A 9,303-nucleotide genomic window follows, 5' to 3' on the forward strand; every position below is an offset into this window, starting at 1 on the left:
ATCACATTTATTGCTTCTTTAACTGTCAAACAGCAACTGTATTTACATATCCTATATAATAAAGAGGTAATATGCAAATTAACCCTCACACCCTCACAAGATGGCTGCCTACGACCAGGCCAGCAGGGGTTAGTGAGGGACGACCAAATGACTGAACAAGCAGGCTGTGTGGAGCGACCAGGCCAGCGTGGGGTGGGGTGGGGGGTTTATTGGGGGCAACCAGGCTGGCAGAGGGGGGCAGTAGGGGCAGCCAGGTCAGCGGGGGCGGGCAGTAAGAGGCAACCAGGCCTGCGGGAAGGGGGTAGTTAGGGGTGACCAGGCTGGTGGGGGGGGTGTGCAGTTGGGGGTAACCAGGCCAGCAGGGGGGGCAGTTGGGGGCAATTAGGTTGGCAGGGGGGCAGCGAGGGGTGACTAGGCCAGCTGGGGGGCAGTTGGGGCCAACCAGGCTGGCAGATGGGGGCAGTAAAGGGCGACCAGGTCAGCAGAGGGGGGAAGTTGGGGGCAACCAGGCCAGCAGGGGGGCAGTAAGGGGTGACCAGACTGGTGGTGGTGGGGGGGAGTTAGGAGATACCAGGCCGGCAGGGAGGGGGCAGTTGGGGGTGACCTGGCCAGAAGCAGGGGGCAGCTGGGGGCAATCAGGCCGTCACACAGAGGCAGTGAAGGGCGATCAGGCCGGTGGCGGGGGGGTGGGGGGGGGCGGTAAGTTAGTGCTACTAGGCAGGCAGGCAGGTGAGCAATTAGGAGCCAGCGGTCCAGGATTGTGAGAGGGATGTCCGACTGCCGGTTTAGGTCCGATCCCAGGGATCGGGCCTAAACCAGCAGTCGGACATCCCCCAAGGGGTCCCAGATTAGTGAGGGTGCAGGCTGGGCTGAAGGGACGCCTCCCTCCCACCCCCCATGCACGAATTTCATGCACTGGGCCTCTAGTCCTATATAATAAAAGGCTAATATGCAAATTGTCCCCAAGGGTGGGAGTTTGACTGCCTGGGAGTTAGACGTGTGCTGACCACCAGGGGGCAGCGCGGAACATGGTGGGCCCCGATGAGAGCGGGACTGTGGTGGGATGGTGGAGCAGGTGAGTGGGTGGTGTCAGGCCAAGGCGGGTGCTAGTGGGGACCCAGATCACCCCGTCAGTTGCCCCACAGATTGGCTCTGATTGCCGGCCAGGCTTAGGGACCCTACCTGTGCACAAATATCCTACACCAGGCCTCTAGTATATATATATATTCTTGACCCGAGGAGTGGACGAACTCTGTGGCATGTGAGGACTCCAGTTGGCATGAAAGGTGTCCCCTGTGTGTGCTTGCTCTGGAGATTTGTCCCCTGGGTTCTTTCTACCATGAACACCATCTCCCCTCAATCCACACTGACAAGAAGCCTTCCTTCCAGGCTCAGATCCCAGGTCATTTGCCCAAATCACCAACTATGGGTTGAAGGACTTACAGAGGCACCAGGTCCAGGCACTAGCCTAGAGCACCTCAGAAAGCTCCAGTTTCTGTTGAAGTACCTTCAGGGCCAGGGAGCTCACACCTTCAAAGATAGTCAAGAAGAGGTCCCTGTCCTCAGTGATTTTGTCATTCAGGAGAAGGGAGAATAATAATACCTAAGCTAATACCGTTATTTGGTTACCGATTATGCCCCACAGTGCTAAGGGCTCAGGTTTTTGAATCATTTGGGCCAGAACCCCAAAATCATAATTACCTTCACCACTTACCTGCTATGTGACTTTGGCAAGTTGCTTAACCTCTCTGAGCCCTAGTTATCACATATGTACAATGAGAATAACATTAGTGTCTATTTCAAGGATTCTTATGAGGCCTAACATAATGGATGAAAACTGTCTGACAGAGAGAAAGCTGTCAATTAGCTTAGTTATTATTATTCTCCCTTCTCCTGGATGACAAAATCACTGAGGACAGGGACCTCTTCTTGACTATCTTTGAATCTCTCCATAGCAGTCAGCAAAGTGCCTGTATGAGGAATTTAATGAGCGTACAACAGGAAAGAGACTGGGCTGAACAAGGGACAATTATTTGGAGCTGAGATAATTATTTGAAGCATCTAAAGCCACCTGAGGGCTTAGATATGTAATGTCAATGCTTTGGCAAAAGAAACGTGCAGAACAGAAAGCAGAACCTGGAGCAGGATGCCAAGAGCAAGGACTAGTTGGAACAGGAAGTGGGGAAATCCTGGGGAAGGTCACGCAGTATCAGGTCATGTTCTGGGGGAAGAAGGAGCAGAGACACACAAGGATCAAGTACTAATTAACGTGGTGAAGGAGGACGGGGTGGCGGAGTAAATGTCAGCCGAGCAAGGCGCTGACCCCTAGGCTGACCTCACGTTTATTCAAAAGGAACAGTCTTTCCAGCACACAGATCATTTTGTGAGCCCGCCACATGCCCCTGGATCTGTTCTCCTGCTGTCATGGCTGTATAGATATGATGGCAGAGCAGCCGCCTCTTGACACATCTTAACCTTAGAAGCCACTCCTGGCTCCTGTGGAGGCCACAGCCTCTTCCTTGCCACCCGTTCCTCTCTGTGTCATGTACTTGCTCAACCAGGAGCAGGAAGGGATGGCATGACAGTGCTTTTCCGCAATTAGTCTTCTAAACCCAACAAGAAAGCTGGGTGTTTAGGCACGTTCTAAAAACTTTTAAAGACTAGCTATCAATTGAGGCAAGGACAGAAAGGGGAAGGGCACTCATTCAGATACTCTGGGCTGGGGGTTGGTGGGGGTTCATCTTTGGCTGGCTTGTGTTTATTCTGCACTTCAAAATGACTTTGAAAGTTTATTTGGACATTCTAGCCTAGAAGAGATCCCTGGCAAACTCTCACCTGTACAGTGTATCTTTTGGGGAGAGAAAACTGTTTGGGAGAGCCTGGGGGAGCAGGCAGAAGGGACAGGACCACCCACACGTTACTCATGCCCCGATGGCTGGTGTTCCAGGTAAGGCCACCCCCTTCTCCGTGCTGCCCATGGAGGAAGGGTGCTAATTCAGACACAGGTGTTCGTGTACATAGGACGTGTGCAGGAGCCGTCACACAGGCCCTCTGAAACCCACGGTCAGGGACAGGCAGAAATCTGAAAATGTCCCAAATCAGAGCTTTTTTCCTCCCCAAGAATCAGTTGTTAAACATTTACCAGCTTGCCACTGTGTACAAATAAGACCCGAGAAGAACCAGTTAACCTACTACTAGAGAGAACAAAGACTTTAGCAGACGCTGTGGGCAGACAAGCAGATAAGGCCAGTGTATTATGTACCCATCATTAATGAAGCTTGACAGGAGTGCCATCCACATGAACCAGTATTAGTTCCATTTATTGAATAGCCTTGGAAGTTATAGAATGGGCTTCTAGTATTTATTTTCATTCTTTCACTTATATTTTCCCTAAAATGGAGGCCTCCCACGCAAAACTCCCTGTTTGCAGATGACACATGCCTGATGGGCATGGAAAATCCACAAGGGCCCAGTATAATAAGTCAAGGTGTTGCCTGCAACTGGTGGCCCCAGAGACTGCCGTGGCCATTCAGAGTGCGTGAGGTGGTCCGAGAAGTGTGGACCGGAGGCTGGTGTTTATCTCCAAGCTGAATTTTGACCCCTCTCTTTTAAACCTTATGACAACTTTCCTTCAGTGGCCCTCGGTACCAGGAGTGCTGTTGAGGCCTGGGAGCAGAGAATGTAACTTCTTAGTGTGCTTCAGACATAGGCCTTTGTGCAGATTTGGAATCGCTCTCCATACAGTCCCCAAATCTCAAGCCTCTAGTTCCACTCCACTGGTCAACCTACTTCTATGGCCGAAAGACTAGGGCTGGGCCTCCTGAAGTCCTTCGTCCACTGACTCCAGCTGGCGGGACCTCGGGTGCCTGTTAACATCAGAGACCCAGCATGCTGTAACAGAAAAAGAAAAAAATGTGAAATATGGAGTTTGGGGTCAGGGACAGGTTCAAGGCACACTATTCCATGGCGTGGAAGGCAGACAGTGGTTGAGGGTTTATAGGAAAGGGCGCAGGAGCATTCTCTGGGTGATAAAAATGCTCTGCATCCTTTTCAGGTGTTAGTTACACAAGTATGTACATTTGTCAAAATGCATCAAGACACTGAAGATCTGTGTGTTTTATTGAATGTAAATTATACACCACTTAAAAAATATATTTTTATTGATTTCAGAAAGGAAGCGAAAGGGAGAGAGATAGAAACATCAATGATGATAGAGAATCACTGATGGGCTGCCTCCTGCATGGCCCACACTGGGAGTCGAGCCTGCAACCCAGGCATGTGCCCTGACCGGGAATCAAACTGTGACCTCAAAGGTCGATGCTCAACAACTGAGCCACACCAGCCGGGTGTATACAGCACTTTTTAAAAGGGCAAGTTCAAGTTCTAGCCCCCTCTCTTACTGTATAGAAAAATGCCTCACCTCTTTGAGCCTTGGTTTCCTGCCCATAAAACGGCAGGACCACTTGTACCTGCGGTGACATTAAATGGGACCATGTTAGCCAAAAGTGCTTTGTAGATGATAAAAAGCCCTCTACACGTTGCTATGCTTCTCATCCAGCTGCCTCCTAGAGCAGATTATTGTGCTGGTACAAATCTGTGGGCTCTGCCTTGCAACTTCCCTTGGAGATTAGTGTTTATCTGTCTATTTTAAGGAGATTCTGGAGATATCAAAATGCTGCCAAAAAGCAAATGGAATATGGATTTGCTGGGGAGAGTAGGGCGGGCTGGAAGGGAACAGCTGGGGAGAAAGCCATCAATCCAGTGGCTGCAGGGCCAGACGGAGGCTGAGAGGGAGTCACTAAATGCCTGGGAGAGAGTCTAGAGAGTCGTGACCAGCAGGAGCAGTGTGAGTTAAAAAAAAAAACCCCAAAAAAACACATCAGATCTTGCCAAACAAACTGGGTCACAGTCATGATGGAGTTAGTTACTGAGCGGAGACAGGAAAGCATTTTCAGGGGCAAAAGTGGGGACCACAGTGACTCAGCTGGAAGTGGCAGAGGCCACTCGGGCCTCCTGGTCTGCTCTGGTAATGAAGGGAAAGATTGTCCCTGAGGCTCCTTCAGTGCCGCTGTTATTTCAGGTTTGAACTTGATCTTTACTCCTAAAGTCAGTCACAAACAACCTTTACATCGGAATCAAAAGCACAGCACACATTTAAAAATGAAAAATCTTAGAGTTGAACCAAGTTACACAAAGACAGGACAAATGGGGAGGCCATTCTGGAGTTCCCCCAGGAATTTGAGTGGGAGGTGACAATGGCTTGAACGCCACCACACTTTGGAGTGATGACACAGGCAAGGACTTTCAGTTTAGGAACTTTGAAGTCTGAGCAATAGCAAATGTCCTTTGGCAACAAAATCCTATGAAGTGAATGAACAAGGCTGAAGTCAAATTTTAAATTGTTAGCCGTGAAGATAAGTTAAAATAGGGAAAGATTTAACAGGAAGAAATAACCTATAAGAGAAATCTGATGTGTGACATTTTTATATTATCCTCATTATAAAAATTTTGGTGCTTTCTGCTAGATATTTCTGCCAAGAAGTGTGAAATGTTGAAAAAGAAAAGGAAATGTACTCGAGTTGCTGTGATTATAGAGAGGCCATTCAGAGTGATGGGAATCAGTGGAGGTTCTCCAAGCGACCAAGGTTGTAAAATTAGGGTCTTAAACTACCAAGTCCGAGAGAGAAAGAAATAACTAACTTCAGTAAGAGACATCTAAGATTATCCTAACTTAGCCTACATTCTCCCCCAGTGTTTGCCTTTTCTCTGAGCATACCAGGCCTCTATTTGTTCCTCCTCTAAAAGCTAACCTCCTGCACAGGCACTTCTGTCTCTTGGGCATTTGGTGATGACACCAGGGACCCAAGCACACGTGACCGGACCCATGCACCGTGCAGCACAGGGCAATGGCAAACACTGCTGCTCCTCCTTCAGGCGCATCATGAGAAGGCCGGTTCTTTGGAAAAGACAATTATGCTGGGGAAAATAGAAGGCAGCAGACCAAATAGGAGGTGGATTGACGCCATGAAAGAAGCCATAGGCATGGGTCTATAGGAGCTGAGCAGGGCTGTTGAGGACAGGAAACTGGACGTCACCAGGAATTGGAGCTGACTCAAGGGCACGTAACAACAAGAGCTGCCCTTCTGGGAACAAGGCAGGAAGTTGGGGAGAGGACGTGGGGTTCAGAGGCTCCATAAGACAGTAGAGGTGTCTCTCCTGTGACCACTGAGTCCGAAAGAGGGTGCCATGAGATGCCAGCACATGCACGCAGGGGAGACATGTGCCCCGATACATGGCTGCCGGTGCTCAGGATGCTAAAAGGAACGTGGGTGGGAGGAGTCCTCCTTACCCAGGTTTTTGCCTACTGGACACCTCAACGCTCGGTGGCTTCGGTTTCTAGCTGTCCTACTTTGTTAATCAGTGTGCAGAATCTGAGTCTGGGCCTTCTGCAGCCTGGCACTGGCTCTGTGTGCCTCTGCTGGCTCCTCAGGAATAGCTGAAGATGTAACTTCTCCCTTAAGTCATTTGTGAGCTGTGAATCCTAAGGGAATCTGATTTTTCCCTGGCTTTAGGGCTGAGTGACATAGGTTTGCAGCTTAGGTCCATCGCTTTTTAACCTCTGTGAGCACAGATTTTCTTGCTCAGGTTGGCACAGCATAGGTAAGTATCCTGTATACCTGAGGTATAATTAGGTGCTTACCATTTTTTCCAATGATTTGAATGGACACCGAGGGTGAGACAGTCACACCAGCAGGCAATCAGTTATCTTTAAACTGATGGATGGGAGCAAACAAGAGAGACCTCAGACCCTCGAAGGCTGAGCTTTGTCCCATATCAACTCTCTAAGTACAGACCTGGAAGGCATGGGATTTAATGGCAGCACCTGTGGGATCCTGTGATATAATAAGAAACAGGTATTTGGTCTTTATCTCTGGTTCGTGGCACAAGAGCTTCCAAAACTTTTAAAATTTCTTTCTTTTTTTAAAAATCCTCATCTGAGGCTATTTCCCCATTGATCTGTTAGAGAGAGTGGAAGAGAGGGAAAGGCAGAGAGCAACATCGGTGTGAGAGAAGCACATCAGTTGGTTGTCTCCTGCACGCACCCTGACTAGGACCTCGGCCAGGAGGAGCCTGCAGCTGTGGTATGTGCCCTTGGCCGGAATCAAACCTGGGGCCTTTTGATCCACAGGCAGAGGCTCTATCCACTGAGCCAAACCAGCTAGGGCGTGTGTGTGTGTGTGTGTGTGTGTGTGTGTGTGTTTTGTCTTAAAATTTCTTGAGTTTTAGGTGATAGAAGCATCTTTTCTTATTCATGATAAGCCCCTTTCAACCTTACCTGAGTTTATGCTAATGAAGTGACTGGGGGTGATGGGGGAGAGAGGAGCTTGAGAGCTTCAGGATGGGGACTGATGGCCAGAGGAACCAACCATGTGAATAGAAGGTTAAAACTTTCAGTCTGTGTGCCCTGTGACCTCTAGGAAGGAGATGGGGGCTAGAGAATGAGTAAATAACCAATTGCTGGTGATGTACTCAATCATACTTATGTAATGAAACCTCCATAAAAAAACCCTAAATTATGAGGTTTGGAGAGCTGCTGGGTTGGTGAATACACTGTGGTCCTGGGAGGGTGACATGCCCAGAGAAGGCATGGAAGCTCCCCTTCCCTCCCCTGACACTTGCCTTGTGCATCTCTTTCATTCAACTGCTCATTTGAATCCTGTATAATGTCTTTTATAATAAACTAGAGGCCTGATGCATGAAATTCGTGCAAGAGTAGGCCTTCCTCCCCGCCTCCCCCCCCCCCCCGCCCCCACTGCCCCCTGCCGGCACCAGCTTCCCTCTGGCACCCGGGACACGGGCTTCCCTCACAGCCCCAGCTTCATCCAGAAGGTGGTCCAGAAGGATTTCTGGAAGGACATCCGGTCTAATTAGCATATTATGTTTTTATTATTATAGATGGGTCCTAGAAGGCAATGTATTTCCCTGAGCTCTGTGAGCTGTTTTAGCAAATTATGGAACCCAAGTAGGGAGGTGCAATTGGTACTCAAGTAGGAGCAGTTTTGTAGGACTGAGTCCTTGACCTGTGGGGTCTGTGCTCACTCTGGAGAGTTAGTGTCAGAATTGAATTAAGTTGTAGAATACCCAGTTACTGTCCAGAGCAGCCGTCGGCAACTGGTGGTCTGTGAGGTCTGAAAGGTTGGTGACTGCTGGTCCAGAGAGTTGGAGAATTGGTTGGTGAGGGGAAAACTCCCCACACAGGTGATGTCAGAAGTGTTGTGAACAGAAACAGAACATACCTGTGAAATAGACTGAGGAGTCTGGCCCGCAGTGAGCCCTGTTGGGATTCGGGCAGGATAAGGTCATCTGATTGTGTCAGTTCTTCAGTTTGAAGCAATTGAGACAGACTCTGACAAACTTAATTGGACAAGAAGTTTGCTGGAAAGATCTAGAATAGTTGGATGCAGAAGAGACAGGCCTCAGGAGGAAGGAGAACAGGTCATTAGCAGGAACGAAAGGACAGACTCTGTGTCCCCCTCTCCCTTCAGAACTGCTCTGCTCCTCGGTGTACAGTTACTTAATTCTCTCCTAGGCTAAAGACCCCAAAGGATCCAGAGGTGGGATGGCCTAGACTGGGTTGTGTGTGCCACCATCCTCCCAATAGGAGGACAGGAAGAAACTTGACTAAAGTGCCCTAAGACTTCTCAGAATAAGGGAAAAGTAAATCCCTAACAGGAAATAAGATTGCTTTTACCCCCAAAAGTGCAAAGGCATGTTTGACAGGCCAAAGCCAGAGACCTCTGGCTTGCTGATTTCAGGCTCCACTGTGAAAAGAAAGGAGCATGAAAAACGAGAAAATGGTTCCATCTCAACCTCTTGGGCCTGGATCAGGTACAGTTATTTGACTGCTTGGGAGGTGTTCACAAAGAGCAACCAAGACAATGATCATCTGGAAAACAAGAAATATAAGAAATAGTTAAAAGGACTGAGGGGACAGAACTTGAGGCGGAGAAGACTAAGTGGGCTTCTAATGGCCTTTCTCAGGAAGCTGAAGGTCTGGAACATAGAACATACTAAGTTTGTATTTGGTGGCTACAACAGACTTGACAGAGGAACAGATGTCAGTTCAGTATATATAGGAAAGATCTTTCAAAAAACCACTTGCTGGAAATTGACAGAAGGCCAGGAATCTTCTATCCCTGGGAAACCTCAGTCTGTAGTTAGCGAGAGCAGTATGCACACTCCTCACCTAATGCTCTCAGTACAACAACACTCTCTGTCCGGTCACATCTGCTAAAGAGCACT

This window comes from Myotis nattereri (genome assembly GCF_964212035.1).
Source record: "Myotis nattereri genome assembly, chromosome: 2".
Taxonomy (NCBI): domain Eukaryota; kingdom Metazoa; phylum Chordata; class Mammalia; order Chiroptera; family Vespertilionidae; genus Myotis; species Myotis nattereri.